The 16,518-nt window shown below is 35.9% G+C and overlaps 1 protein-coding gene across 8 annotated transcripts in view; it reads left to right on the plus strand.

The window, feature by feature from the left end:
- UBE3A (ubiquitin protein ligase E3A) overlaps positions 1–16,518 on the plus strand; it is a 95,820-nt gene that overhangs the window by 30,461 nt on the left and 48,841 nt on the right. The window contains exon 1 of one of the 8 annotated variants that reach the window (XM_077868565.1): positions 2,790–2,867. The exons of the other annotated variants lie outside the window; for them this stretch is intronic. The gene's annotated coding sequence lies outside the window, so the exon portion shown is untranslated. Of the gene's footprint in view, positions 1–2,789; positions 2,868–16,518 lie in introns of those variants that run through there. 8 annotated transcript variants of the gene reach the window in all.

A 16,518-nucleotide genomic window follows, 5' to 3' on the forward strand; every position in this document is an offset into this window, starting at 1 on the left:
AGACTTGATAGGGTTAAAGCCTTGCATGCTATGTGAAGGGCCTAGGCCTGTTTCATAGGTATTTGAGGGTCAAAAAAGAATTTGCTAAGGAAGGTGTAGTAACCTTGTTAGACATAAAATTTTAATAGTATTGGCAGCAGAGAAACCTAATTGAAGAGAAGTGTGTGGTCAAGAGAAGTGTGTGGTGGTAGGGTGATCAGGGCTTCAATAGTTCAGTCCATGAAAGCCTTAAGAAGGACAGTGATAGGAATTCAGGATAACATTCCCTGGATGTAAGAAAAATATTTGGAAAGTGAAATAGTTAAGACTTCAGTGATTGGTTGTAGGAATTTAAGAAGTTTAAGTTAATAGGAAAATGGTAATTACTGAAGCAAGGTTTTTAAGGTAGTAAGGGTTGGAAAGAAGAAATAGGTATAGGGATCGCTTTTGAATAAGAGCGAAGGCCCCTATCTTCCAAAACTACTAGAAGGAGCTAAAGATGGATATGTGATGTTAACTATGTTTGTAGGTGTGAATGGGGAAGTCAAGTCATTCTCAAAGAATTTTCTCAGTAAATTCGTTTAGGTCTGCTGTACCACTGTTTGTCTCCTTTGAGATGATATGACACATTTCTTGAAAAGGAGGTTCAATTGTTGAGTAAGTTTGGAAACTGCAAAATTAAACAGGTTTCTTTACTGAAAATGGTGGAAATATACTCTAAAGTGGTGTTATACATTGTGAATCTCCAAGAAGGGACTGTAAGATGTATTTCTCAAATTTATGTGTCCATGTAACCTTTTTTTTTTTAATTTGGCAAAAAAAATTTTTTGTGGTAAAATACACATAATTTATCATCTTTATTATTTTTAACTGTGCAGTTCAATGATGCATGCAACCATTTGCCACCATCATCTCTACAGCTCTCTTCATCTTGCAATACTGAAACTGTATCTTTTAAACAATAACTCCCAATTCCCCCTTCTCCCCATCTGCCAGCAACCATCATTCTATTTTTTGTGTCTGATTTTCACACTGATTAGACTATTAAATTCTGCCTCATACAAGGGGAATCATGTATATTTGTCTTTTTGTGACGGCTTTATTTCATTTAGTGTAATGTCCTCGAGGTTCATTCACACCGTGACATGTGTCAGAATTTTCTTCCTTTTTAAGGCCAAATAATATTCGTGTGTGTGTGTGTGTGTATGGCATTTTATTCATCCTTTCACCCATCGATGGACAGTTGGATTACTTTCATGTTTTTGTGATTTTTTTTTTTTTAAAGATTTTATTTATTTATTCCTGAGAGACACAGATAGAGGCAGAGACAAAGACAGAGGGAGAAGCAGGCTGCCCATAGGGAGCCCGATGTGGGATCCAATCCCTGGATTGGGATCACGCCCCGAATCAAAGGCAGATAGACGCCCAACTGCTGAGCCATCCAGGCGTCCCGTTTTTGCTATAGTTAATCTGTCATGAACATGGGTGTCTAAATTGCTCTGAGACTCTACCTTTATTTCTTTGGGTAGATACCCACAAGTAGAATTGCTGGATCATATGGTAATTCTTTGTTTAATTTTTTGAAGAAACTTCGTACTGTTTTTCATAGGGATTGTACCATTTTACACTCCATCCAAGGGTTATAATTTTTCCACATTCTCATCAGTACTTGTAATTATCTGTTTTTGATAGTTAACCATCCTAATTAAGTGATTTTTAAAAATCGTAACTTTCTGATCATGTAACTTTTTAAGAAAAATGTTTTAATATTGTTTTGTGGGACACAGGGTTTGATTAGGGAATTGAGAAGACTATGAAAACTTTGAAAGTGACTAGGGGGAATGAATGAAGAAATAGACCAAATATTGAGTCTTATGCTACTGAGCAGCTAGTTGAAGTTAGGAAACTTATCATAGTTGGAGTTTAAAGACCCTTTACTAGCCAGAAAAGTGGCATGGTATTTCAAGGTTGGGTGTTAGCAGAGCAGATGGGGCAGTATGCTAATGGCATGTGCATAGGTTGTTAACACTGAAGGAGTTGAATTTATATGTCATTGGTGAATACCATGATTGGATAGGTTGTGGGGCCAGGCACAAGAGTTGGGTTGGTTACAAAAAGCCCGATAGGTCATAGAGATAGTTCAGTGTAAATGAAATTTTTAGAAGGGTGGATGGTGATGATCATGGGTTGTGTGTTTAATAATGCCTACAGTCATGGTTGGCTGACAGAGGAGGTGAACCTTTTTGAAGAAAGTCAAGTATTTTGGATAAGAGGGAGCTAAAGTGTTGGGATAGATTGTGAACACGGGCATCGAAGTTGGCATCCAGGTGACTGGTGCAAAATGAAGCTGTTAGTATAATGGGTATAATTTACCAGAAGAGAGAGGAAAGGTATTCACATAGATAACATGGCTTTCAAAGTACAAGTTCTGTTTGTGTTATATTTTGTTTTAATGGATATTGCTTTAAATATAAGGAATTAGAAGAATAATGGGTTTTAGTTGTCAGTTCACAGAAAAGGTAAAAGATAGGCAGTGCCTTTTGGGGTAAGCCAGGCTTTAGTGAAAGCTAAGAGGTGGAGGGACCGGGACCATTATATAAAGCAGTTGCAGATTAAGGACAATCTGTATTATAAATGTTTTTTCTAGAGATTGTAGTAGAGTAGATTAGTGGGATGAAGTAATAATAGTAAAGAATAGAAAAGGGTAGGTGAAGTTTGGCACTATGTAGTAAGAATCAAGGATGACAAGAATGCGAGGCATAATAGGATATTTGTCACAAGATTCCAGATGAAACTCTGGAGTTCTGGTTGAGTTCAGTGAACTGTTAAACTGTTTAACTTGGCCATGTTAACATGGACTAGCAGGAAATTATGATGTCTTGATAACGGTATGTAAGGTTCCACACATAATCGCTGGAATATAGTTCTGAGTCTTCATTTCTGCCCCCATTTCTCAAATTCCTATACCTGTGGAAACCATAATCAGGCAGTAGTTTAGTAAGGTAAATAGGTCCAGGTTCTATAATTTTCTGAGTCTGGATTTACAAAATAAATAATGAAGGATTCTTGGCTTTACCTAAGAATTAACTAGGGTCTTTGATTAATGGCAGCATCTTACATTTATTGAAGTATGATTTTTTGGGGGCACTTGGAGACACATTTGCATTTGACATCCTTTAACTAGGGAACATGTTGGGTGCATTTTAAATGGCAATTATATAAAAGAAGTTACCCATTTGTTTTCAGGTATTCTTAGTGTTTTCTATTCTCCATGGTGCATAAAAACAGTACAAATTTCTAACATTTGCATATCATTCTGTAGTTGAGCCTAGAAATAGAACTAACACAATAACCCAGATCTTTTTATCCAATTGTATGTATATTGTCTTTGTATTTTGTGTAAGCTTATATATTATTTTTTTTTGTAAGCTTATATATTATTGGAGTCTTTTTGCATATACTAATTTAGACTTTATTTTTTTTTTTTTTTAATGATTTCAAAGCAGTTTCTAATAACTTCAATTTCTCCTCCTTTGGTCTTTACTCTCCACCTCTATCTTTAATGCTTAGGATATGTTTTCAGGTGTATAATCAAGACAATAAGTGGAACATGGGTAAACGTATTAAGTGATTTATGGTTCAGTGCATATCAAGGCTATTTCCGTAAGTACTTAGTTTTCTCTACATGTTGGTATGAGCTAGCACTCAGGTCTCAGGCCCATCATTATCTCTTATCTCTAGATAGCTCTCATATTTGTCTCCAACTCTAACTTACCCTCTGAGTTGTAGACTTCATATATCCAATAATTGAATGTCTGATTGATTCTCTTAACATGTCCAAAGTAGCTCTTGATTTTCATCCTCTTAAATCTACTTGTCTTGTATCTTTTTGCCATCTCAGTTGGTAGCAGCTCTTTTTTTTTTTTCTTCCAGTTTATCTAAAACTTTGGAAGCATCTTTGATTTCTGTTTCTCACTTAAATTATCAGCAAATCATGTTGACTCCACCTTTAAAATACCGTAATTCAACCACTTGTCCTTTTACACCATTTCTACCTCTATCACTCTAATTAAAGCCATCATCTTTTGCCAAGAGAATGAAATTGTTCCTCAGTAGTTTTGCTGCTTCCATTCTTGGGCCTTTCAGTATATTTTCTATGTAGCAGCCAGATTGATCTTTCCTAAGATTTATTTATTTTAGAGAAAAAGAGAGCATGAGTGAGAGGGGCAGAGTGAGAGAGAATCTGAAGCAGACTTCATGCTAAGCACAGGAACCTGACAGGGCTGGATCCCACAACGCTTGAGATCACAACCTGAGCCAAAACCAAGAGGCAGATGCTTAACCAACTATACCACCCAGGCAGGCGCCTTCAGAGTGATCTTTTTAAAATCAAAGTTAAACCATGTTATTTATGCTCAGAACTTTCAAGGGCATTCCATCTAAGAGCAAAATCTGAGGATCTGCCAGGACCTGTATGAGCTCCCTTGCACTTGTGTGGCCTTTCCATTTCTCTTGCTTGTCTTTACACTGGCTTTATGGTCTTGCACTTATGTTTCAGTGTTCTTAACACTCGTGTCTACTGTTTGTGACCCTTCTCTAATATCCACATGGCTTCCTTTTAGTTACCTCAGTGATGCCTTATCAGAGAGGCCTTCCTTGACCAAGTTTATCAAGGAATGGTCATGTGTTGTGTTCTTGATTACCTTGTTAGATTTATCATCATAGGATTTAATGTCAGTTGACTTGTTTCACTTTGATTTTTTTGTTGTCTTGTTCATTTAATACTAGAGTGGAAACCTAATGAGAGTGCCTGGTCTATAATAGGTAGTAAATACTTATATATGAAAGAGTGAAATTACTAAATTAATGTAAAATGTTTATTTCAACCCTTTTAATTCCTTTGCAGAAGTGTAGGAAGAATTTTCGAGCATCAGTGTATGTGTAAATAAATGATAAATATGTACACAGCCCATAGACCTTGTGTAGTTAGTTAGCACCTAACATCTTGAACACTTACCATAGGACACGCCACTATGCTCCGTACTCTACATGCATTCTATCATTTGATAGGAAAGGTGAACCTTTTTAAAAAAACAAACAATAATGAAAATATTTATTTCTTTAGGTATATATAAAGTTTAATTTCTTGAATTTGCATTTTATATATTTTTTGACATCTAGTTGGCACATAGTGTTACATTAGATTCAGGTATACAGCATAGTCATTCACAACTTTCTACATTATGCCATGCTCACCACAAGTGTAGCTACCATCTGTCACCATACAATGTTATTACAGTACCATTGACTATATTCCCTATGTGTACCTTTCATCCCTGTGACTTCTTCATTCCATAACTGGAATCCTGTACCTCCCACTCCCCTATACTCATTTTGCCCCTCCTACTATCCTGCCCCCACTCCCTCCCCCTCAGCAGCCATCAGTTCTCTGTATTTATGAATCTGTTTCTGCTTTTTGCCTGATTTATGTGTTGTTCTTTTTTTTTTTTTTTTTTTTAAGATTATAGATGTAAGTTAAATCATATGGTCTTTGTCTTCCTCTGTCTTATCTCACTTAGCATAGTGCCTTCTAGATCTATCAGCATTGTCTTAAGTGGAAAGATCTTACTGCTTTTAAAGCTGGGCCTTTTAATCAGATTAGACTATAGACACAAAGCTTGGATCATTTGAGATTGTAGAGAACTGGTACAATTTCTTACTTAAATTTTTGGCAAAATTCCCCAGTGAACCTAATCTGGTTCTGGCACTTTCTGTTTTGGAAGGTTATTTATTCAGTTTTCATATCAGATTGTCTTTCTTCTTGTGAGTTTTGGCAGATTGTGTCTTTCAAGGAATTAGTTCATTGCATCTAAGTATCAAACTTGTGGGCATAGAGTTATTCATAGTATATCTTTTTTACCCTTTTAATGTTCATGGGATCTGTTGTGATGTCCCTTTACTTCATTTGCGATAGGAGCAATTTAGGTCTTTTTTTTCCCTTAGCCTGGCTAGAGGAGTACTGATTTTATTAATCTTTTCAAAGAACCAGCTTTGGACGTTGATTTTTCTCTGTTGGTTTCTGTTTTTCAATTTCATGGACTTCTCTTAGCATATTTCTTTTCTTTTCCTTACTTTGGATTTAATTTATTCCTTTTTTGGATTAATAAAGTGGGAATGTAGATGATTAATTTTTTATCTTTGTTTATGCATTCAAAGTATAAATTTTCCTCTGAGCACTGTTTTTGCTGCATCCTGCAAATTTTGATAAATTGTTTTCATTTTTATTTAGTTCAAAAGGTTTTTAGTTTCTCTTGTGATTTTTTTTTTTATTGACTTGCTTTGTTTAATCTCCATGTATTTTGAGATTTTCCAGTTATCTTTCTGTTACTGATTTTTTTTGTAAGATTTTATTTATTTATTCATGATCGAGAGAAAGAGGCAGAGACATAGGCAGAGGGAGAAGTAGCCTCTCTATGGGACACCTGATGTGGGACTTGATCCTAGGACCCCAGAATCATGACCTGAGCCAAAGTGAGACACTCATCTACTGAGCCACCCAGGTGTCCCGGTTCTGGTTTAATTCTGTTGTAATCTGAGAGTAGACATTGTATGATTTCTATTCTTTTATATTTGTTACGGTGTATTTTATGGCCCAGAATGTGATATATCTTGATGCATGTTCCATGTTAACTTGAGTAGAATGTGTAATCTGTTGTTGGATGAAGTAGTCTATTGATGTTGATTCTATCTAGTTGATTGATGATGCTGTTGAGTTCAACTGTGTCTTTACTGATTTTTTGCCTGTTGGATCTGCCCAGTTCTGATAGAGGGGTACTGAAGTCTCCAATTATGTTAGTGATTTTTTTTTTTTTTTTTTTTGTAGTTCTCTCAGTTTTTGCCTCGTCGAATTTGATACTCTGTTATGTTTTGAGGATTGTTATGTCTTGGAGAATTGATGTATTGATCATTACATTGTGCCACTCTAACTCTCATGATTTACCTTGCTTTGAAGTTGGCTGTCTGAAATTAGTATAGCTACTCTAGCTTGCTTTTGATTATTGTTAGCATGATACATTTTTCCTCTTTATTTTTCATCTGTATCTTTATATTTAAATGTAAATAATATGTGGTTGGATCTTATTTTTTGACCCACTCTGGTAATCTGTGCTTTTAATTTAGACCACTAATGTGTTTAAAGTGATTATTGATATAGTTAGATTAATATCTAACAGTTTTGTTACTATTTTCTATTTGTTGCCCTTGTTCTTTTCCCTGTTTCTGTCTTCTGTTCTTTCTTCCTTTGAGTGCTGAGCCTGACTGGGCTCGATCTCCCCACCCTTAGAGCTTGGCTTGAGCCAAAATCAAGAGTTGGCTGCTTAACTGACTGAGCTACCCAGCTGCCCTTAGAGTTTTTATATCTTAACCTTGTCTACTTTTAAATAACATTGTATCATATCACAGGGAGTATGAGTACTTTATAACAACAAAATAATCGTGATTTCTTGCTTCTGTCCTTGTATCACTGCTGTTGTTTCACGTATGTATATATAAGTGCATATACATATTTAAAATTATATAGACATAAGTATTACATAACTAAATACATTGTGTTATTATTTTGAACAAACTTATCTGTTAGATCAGTGATGATTAAGAAAAATAAGCTATTTTATTTCTACTCATTCCTTCCTCAGTAGTTTGTCATTATATAGGTTTGAGTTTCTGATCTATATAATTTTCTTTCTAAAGAAGTTCTTTTAATATTTCTTGCAAGTTAAGTTCACTGACAACAGATTGCCCTCAATTTTTTATTTGTCTAAGAGTCTTTCTCTTCTCTTAAAGAATAATTTCACAAGGTACAGAATTCTTAGTTTGGTGAGTTTTTTTTTTTTTCTTTAAATTTTGATACTTTAGCTAATTCATTCTATTCTTGTATGCACGGTTTCTGCAAAGTCAGATGTAATATTTATTTTTGTTCTTCTGTAGGTGTTTTTCTCCTGGCTTCTTTCAAAAAATTTTCTTTATCCTTGGTTATCTGTAGTTTGAAAATGATATTCCTAGGCATAGTTTTTTGGTTTGGTGTGCTTTTTTTGGTGGGTTTTGGTGGGTTTTTGTTTATTTTATTTTTGACATTTATCCTTCTTGATGTTTTTTGAGTTTCCTGGATCTGTGGTTTGGTGTCTAATATTAATTAAAAAGGGGGTACTCTCTTATTTTCAGATATATCTTCTGATTCTGTCTTCAAGTTCTTCTGATAGTCCCATTACGTGTTATACTTCTGTAGTTTTTCCACAGTGCTTGCATATTCTGTTTTGTATTTTTTTCTCTTTGCTTTTCAGTTGTCAGAAGTTTCTTTTGATTTGTCTTCAAGTTCAGTTTCTTTCTTCAGTTTCCAGTTCACTGTTAAGCTCATTAAAGACATTTTACATTTTTGTTATGGGGCTTTTGAACTTGGGCTTTGTTTGTTTGGGTCTTTGGTTTTTTTTCTGCTTACATTGTTCAACTGTTCTTTCATGCTGTCTACTTTATCCATTAGAACGCTTAGCATTTTAATCATAGTTGTTTTAAATTTCTGGTGTGCTAATTCTAACATCCCTGCTGTATTTAGTTCTTTTGTTTGCTGTCTTTTCAGTATTTTTTCCCTTTGGTATGCCTTGTAATTTTTCTTGATAACTGGGTATGATTTTCTACGTAAAAGGAATTACTATATATAGGCCTTTGGTAATATGGTAGTGAGGTGTAGGGGGGAAGGGAAACATTTTATAGTCCTGTGTATAGGTCTCAGTCTTCTAGTGAGCCTGCCTGTGCCTCTGGATTGTGAACTTCACAAATATTTCTCCTTTTTTTATTTCCTTAAGTGGAACAGGATGACTAGAGTGGGCTGGAGTTGGATATATCTTACACAGGTCAGTTAGGCTCTGAGAATACCTGGCAGATTAGGCTTGGGTTAACTAGTTTCTTCTGAGGCCAAGCCTTGTTAAGAGTAAAGTGCTCTGGTATATTTCATTATAGTTCCTTTTTCCCTCTCCTGCTTGAATATGAGGGGATTTTTCTCCAACATGGGCTGTGAGAACCTGGTTGAGCTTCTTGACATAAATATCAAAATTGTGGACACTCTGGTGGGACTAGGTCCCCCTGGAGTTTTTAATGGTTAGACTTTTATGTGCTGACCTTCCAGGAATTTGTCCATGATAGTTTAGGTTTCCCTGTCCTATTATAGGTTCCTCTGGCAATAGCCTGCTCTCTGCTTCAGTAAGCCATGGCTCCCTGTATTTGCCTCTCTCTCCAGTCTTTGGGGCAGCAGTTCTATATTCTTCTCTCAGTAATCCAAGAAAAGTTGTTCATTTTTTAGTCTGTTCAGCTTTTTACTTGTTTTTAGATTAGAGTAGCAGCTTCCTAGCTCTTCCATGTGGAACTAGAAATCAGAAATTGAGATATAGCATAGATTGGATGCTTTTATTTTCTATATGGAATGGGAGACAGTATTTCTGTATGACTTGAATTTAGGTGTACTTAGTGTGTATAATTGCATTTGTGGATTAAATAACATCTTGAAGTATATTTTACGTAAAATATATAAATCTCTTTAATCAAATGGAGATCTCTTTTCAAGATCCTCTGCTATAGGTTCTGATATCATGTTCTTTGCATATTCTTTTTATACCTCTGATATACCTATGAAACTGGGAAGTTTTTTTCAGAAAACAGTGATTTTTATTTTTTGTTCCATTTTATTTTAAATTCCAGTATAATTAACTGTTACGTTAGTTATGTTAGTTTCAGGTGTGAGTATAGTGATTCAACAGTTCTTTGTGTTACTCAGTTACATTAAGGATATTCGTAATGCCCTTTACGTATTTCACCTATCTCTTTACCTGTGGTTATTATCCCCTCTGGTATCCATCAGTTCTCTGTAGTTATGAGTCTGTTTTTTGGTTTGTGTTTTTTTTTCTTTGTTTGGTTCTTAAATTCTGCATATGAGTGAAGTCATATAGTATTTGTTTCTCTTTGAATAATTGCACTTAGCATTATACCCTTTAGATCCATCTATGTTGTTGCAAATGGCAAGATTTCTTTTTTTTTAATGGCTGAGTAATACTCTGTATATGTATATGTACATGTACACACACACACCACATCTTCTTTATCTGTTTGTTAATGGACACTGGGATTGCTTCCGTATCTTCGCTATTATAAATAGTGCTGCAGTAAACATAAAATGAGAATATCTTTTTGAATTAATGTTTTCATATTCTTTGGTAAATACCCAGTAGTGGAATTATGGGATCATAGGGTAATTCTATTTTAAATTTTTTGAGGAACCTCCATACTGTATTCTATAAGTGGTTGCACACTTTGCATTTCAACCTACAGTGCGTGATGAGAATTCCTTTTTCTGAAACTGGGAAGTGTTCTGACAGTTATTTCCCTTTATGGTTAAATACTGGAAAAAGGTAGGATTAATTGACACTGTTATATAGTTACTATCAGAAATTGAGGGATCTTTATTAACATTTCATAATTTGCTAGGTTCTGAGAACATAATTGTAAGGAAGCTATTTAGTCATGTCTCTTAGGGAGCTTACCATTTAAATAATAGTTATAAGATGTACTGAGAGTAGGTACAGGTTGCTGTGGGAGCAAAGATGGAATATGAAATCATCTTGGAAATGGTATGTAAGCTGAGTCTTTGAGGATGACTCAGTATAAAAAGGGATCATTGTATTCTAGCCTAGAAGAAAACTTTTCTATAGACTTGGAGCCAAAGAAGAGAGCAAAACAAATTCTTTGAACTCTAGGAAGTTCAATATTGATTGAATGTAGATTTGGGTGGTAGGAGGAAATGTGCTTAAAAAATGTGGCTGGAAGTAGGAAGCCTTGATAGGTAGTGAAAGGCCATGACACTACTGAAAAGTCCTGGGTTTTCTCCTGATAGACATAGGAAGTAATGAAGGTAGGTGTTAGGCATAGAACTGGCCTGAGTCATAGTCCACCTTTTTTTTTTTTTTTTAAACCAAATGAAACATCATATAAACTTCTATAAATTCTCTTCTATCTTTTTTTTTTTTTTTGGAGAGGGGCAAGTGGCAGGAGGGAGAGGGAGAATCTTAAGCAGGCTCTGTGCCCAGTACAGAGCCTGCAGGCTGGATCTCACAACCCTGAGATCATGACCTGAGCTGAGATCCAGAGTCAGACACTTAACCGACTGAGCCACCATTTAATGAGCCCTATACATTCTATTTTAAATAGAAAGTATCACTCTTCTTGTTTATGGTGGAGATGGAGGAGAAGATGAGCTGCCTCTGGTTGAGTCTTCTCAGAGAAGAATGAGCAGAATCTGGCTATTTTTGTTGAGGTACTCTAATAAGAGGGTTTTTAGAATCAATGTCAATTAATTACACGTTTCATTCATTATATCTTATGTGTCCCTAAAAAGGTTTTAAGAAATATTAATGGAAATGGTGTACTTTATTAGATAGAATTTGTTAGCTGTAAATGGGATTCAAAGCTAAAAGAGGTCAGTGAAAATAAAAAGGATGCTGTTCTCCCTAAATTATTTAAAAGCCGGATTTTCTGATTTACTAGGTCCTTTATTGGCTTCTCCATTCTCCTTTCTAGAATAATTGTATTAGAGGACACAATAAACTGTGTTTGTTCACTGTAGGTTAATGAATGCTCATTGTTTTTGTTATCATTTCACTTTGTAGCACTACCTTCTACCCAGTTACCCATGACAGAAACTTAGGCACCTACAAACTACATCTTTTAAATATTTCTTGCATTAGTTTCCTTTTATTCATTCCTGCTATTATTACTTTCTTTCCCTGGTCTTTTACAATACTCATTACCTAGATTATGCCTACCTCAACTTTTGCCAGCTTTGATCCCAGTTTACAAAATGGAATTAATCATAAAGGGAGATTTGACTTAGTCACTTACTTGCTTAAACTCTTTTGTGATTTGTATTACAGATATTCTTATGTCATGGTTTATGAATGGTATATAAATCTAAAATTTTTTGTAAGATTGGAGTACATGTGCATTTTTATGGGGAGAAAATCAGTCACCTTTATTAGATTACTCCTCTGCTGACTAAAATCAGAATTCTTATTTTTTATAAAGTCTCATAATCTGGCTCCTTCCTGCCACTTCATATTTTCGAGTCCTTTTTTAAACTTTATACTATTGAACTTAAGTTGTCATAAGATGTTCTCGGGCTCCTGTGCCTTTACTCACTCATTTCCTTCTTACCTTGTCCTAAGTTGCCTTTCTTTATATTGCCATAACTCTGTATTTCCTATGATATTAAAATCCTCTGGCTTTCAAAACCTCCTTTAAACAGTAAGTTTCAGACAGCCCGGGTGCCTCAGTGGTTTAGCGCCGCCTTCGGCCCAGGGTGTGATCCTGGAGGCCCCCTGGATCAAGTCCCACGTCGGGCTCCCTGTGTGGAGCCTGCTTCACCCTCTGCCTGTGTCTCTGCCTCTCTCTCTCTCTCTGTCTCTCATGAATGAATAAATAAAATCTTTAGAAACAATAATAAGTTTCTTGAAGAAAAGAGCCCATATGAAAACAGTAAGAGGACCTAGAATAGGACTAGATTTTCAAGCAGAGTTTGAACTATGCTGAAGGAGACATTTGGAAGTCATCAGGTATTGCTTTGAAGGAAGAAGGAAACTGTCCAAAGAGAATTTAAAAGAGAAAGTGTCTAATGGCTGGTCCCTGGGGAGTATAAACATTTCTAGATTAAGAAGGGAACTCTGAAGAACAACCAGAGAGAAAGGAGGAAATCAGAAAATGGTGTCCTGAAAGCCCACAGTAAATTTCCAGAAGGTCTACATTTCTCAGCAAGGTTAAACCAAATAAGAAGTGAAAAATGATGACTTGGCGAGATTATTTTCTACATCACTAGATACTGAAGCTAGGTTATGAGGTGCAGTAAGCCTTGACCTGTTCCTTTCCCACACACTGTTATTCTTGTTCTCAACTGATGCTTCTGGATTATTCTCTCAGTATGCTGCTCTTTTGAAGCTGTGCATTCTCAGTATGTCATCCTCTGTCTTTCTTGTTTAGTGATCTCCCAGTCACTTCTCAGTCTTTGAAGAATTCATACTCTTCCACTCTACCCCAGATCTGTGATGTCTTTGTTTATATGCTTAACTTCCAACTCCCTAGCATCACAATTCCCTAACTATTTTATCTTTGAGCGATTTTATCTTTCACCTCTGCTTTGCTGTGTCTTCCCATTCCCTTGGGCATGCTAATGTTTATTGTTTAATGTTAATTAAAACACTCACCACAGGTTGTAGTCTTTGTATGCTTTCTTACTTGCTTTCTCTCATCTCATATGTTTTGATCTCACTTGTCTTTGAGAGGTGTCCTGTTACCCCTGTAATTGTCTTCCAGTCTCAGCCCTCTAGTTTCTTTCTTTTTTTTTTTTTGTTTTTTTTTTTAATTTATTTTTTATTGGTGTTCAATTTACTAACATACAGAATAACCCCCAGTGCCCGTCACCCATTCACTCCCACCCCCCGCCCTCCTCCCCTTCTACCACCCCTAGTTCGTTTCCCAGAGTTAGCAGTCTTTACGTTCTGTCTCCCTTTCTGATATTTCCCACACATTTCTTCCCCCTTCCCTTATATTCCCTTTCACTATTATTTATATTCCCCAAATGAATGAGAACATATAATGTTTGTCCTTCTCCGACTGACTTACTTCACTCAGCATAATACCCTCCAGTTCCATCCACATTGAAGCAAATGGTGGGTATTTGTCATTTCTAATAGCTGAGTAATATTCCATTGTATACATAAACCACATCTTCTTTATCCATTCATCTTTCGTTGGACACCGAGGCTCCTTCCACAGTTTGGCTATTGTGGCCATTGCTGCTATAAACATCGGGGTGCAGGTGTCCCGGCGTTTCATTGCATTTGTATCTTTGGGGTAAATCCCCAACAGTGCAATTGCTGGGTCGTAGGGCAGGTATATTTTTAACTGTTTGAGGAACCTCCAAGCCCTCTAGTTTCTCTATTTCCTGACATTAAGTGTTCAGATCCAGAAGATTGAATAGATCATATTCTGTAGTCTTTTCACTCAATTGATTGTTTCCTTTGCTGTACACAAGTTAAGTTCACTGTAGTCCCATTTGTTTTTGCTTTTGTTTTATGTGCTTTTAATGTTATATTGAAGATGCATTGCCAAGCCCATTGTCATGAAGCTATTTCCCTGTGTTTATTTTGGGAGTTTTTTAATGTCAGATTTTATGTATATGTCTTTAATCCATTTTAACTTTTTTTTTTTTTTTTTTTTTGTAATGTAATATAAGATGTAGAGGTCAGGGGCACCTGGGTGGCTCAGTCCGTTAAACATCTGCCTTCAGCTCAGGTCATGATTCTGGGTACTAGGACATAGCCCCACATCAGGCTCTCTACTCAGTGGGGAGCCTGCTCCCTCTCCTGCTGCTCCCCCTGCTTGCACTCTTGTGTGCTCTCTCTCCGTCAAATAAATAAATTAAAAAAAATCAACTGCAGCATGTCTATTAAAAAAAAGATATAAGGGTCTAACCTCATTCTTTTGCATATGGATATCCAGTTTTCCCAGTACCATTTGTGGAAGAGACTCTCCTTGCCACCTGTGCTAAAGCTCATTTGACCGTATATGTGAAGGTTTATTTCTGGCTTCTCTGATGTGTTCCATTGGTCTGTGTCTTATCTGACGTACTGTTCTGATTTCTTTAGCTTTGTAAGATGTTTTGAAATCAGGAAGTGTGAGACTGGCTTTCTTTTTCTTTTTCAAGATGGTTTTTGCTGTTTGGGTTCCATTGAGATCCCATATCCAGGAATTTTGTTTTTTGGATTTCAATTTAAAAATGCCATTGAGGGATCCCTGGGTGGCGCAGTGGTTTGGCGCCTGCCTTTGACCCAGGGCGCGATCCTGGAGACCCAGGATCGAACCCATGTCAGGCTCCCAGTGCATGGAGCCCGCTTCTCCCTCTGCCTGTGTCTCTGCCTCTCTCTCTCTCTCTCTCTCTCTCTCTCTCTGTGACTATCATAAATAAATAAAAATTAAAAAAAAATGTGTCTTTTAAAAAAAAATGCCATTGAGATTTCAGTACGGATTGAATTGAATATATAGATTGCTTTGGGTATTATGGACATTTTAACATTATTGTCTTATCCATGAACACAGGATCTTTACATTGGTTTCTTTCAACAGTGTTTTGTAATTTTCGTCGTACAGTAGTTTTTCCTTATCTGTGGTTTTGCTTTTAGTGGTTTCAATTAACCATAGTGAAATGTGATCTGGAAGCAGGTAATGCTTATAAATTTTATATATTGTTAGAATTTGATCACTAGTAGTCTAGCATTACATCACAATGCCTATGTCATTCACCTCACTTGATTTCATCATATAGGCATTTTATCATCTCACATCATCATAAGAAGGGTGACTATAATACAATAAGATATTTTGAGAGACCATATTCACATAACTTATTGTAATATATTGTAATTGTTCTGTTTCATTATTTGTCTCTTAACTATGCTTAGTTTATAAATTAAATTTTATCATAAGTATGTATGTATAGGAAAAAACATTATATATAGGGTTTGGTACTTTTATGGTTTCAGGCTTCCATTAGGAAGGGGCTTTGGAATGTATCCTGCATGGACAAGGAGCACTGTTTGGATACAAGTCTTCCACCTCCTCCATTAAGTTTATTAGTAAAGTATTTTATTCCCTTTGATGCTGTTGTAAATAGGAGTATTTTTTTGTTTGAAGTGAAAAGTTCACTAATTTTATTTAAATTTTTTAATTTTTATTTATTTATTTATTTATTTTTATTGGTGTTCAATTTGCCAACATCTAGAATAACACCCAGTGTTCATCCCATCAAGTGCCCCCCTCAGTGCCTGTCACCCAGTCACCCCCACCCCCCCGCCCACCTCCCTTTCTACCACCCCTTGTTTGTTTCCCAGAGTTAGGAGTCTCTCATGTTCTGTCTCCCTTTCTGATATTTCCCACTCATTTTTTCTCCTTTCCCCTTTATTCCCTTTCACTATTTTTTATATTCCCCAAATGAATGAGACCATATAATGTTTGTCCTTCTCCGATTGACTTATTTCACTCAGCATAATACCCTCCAGTTCCATCCACGTCGAAGCAAATGGTGGGTATTTGTCATTTCTAATGGCTGAGTAATATTAATGGGAGTATTTTTAAATTTTCCTTTTGTTCATTGTTCATAGAAACACAACTTGTTTTTGCATTGGCTTACTTTTGTACCCTGCAACTTTGTTAAATTTTATTAGTTTTAATATATATATTTTTTATTTGTGGACCCTTTGGGGTTTTCTACATATGAGATCCTGTCATCCGCAAACAGGTAATTTTGTTTCTTCCTTTCCAGTCTGGATGCCTGTATTTATTTCTCTTGCCTGATTGCTCTGACTAGGATTTCCAGTACTGTTCTAAAAAGAAATGGTAAGAGCAGGCATCCTTGCATAGTTCCTGATTTTAGAGGGAAAGCTTTCAGCT

The sequence above is a fragment of the Canis aureus genome, chromosome 2 (assembly GCF_053574225.1).
Source record: "Canis aureus isolate CA01 chromosome 2, VMU_Caureus_v.1.0, whole genome shotgun sequence".
NCBI lineage: Eukaryota > Metazoa > Chordata > Mammalia > Carnivora > Canidae > Canis > Canis aureus.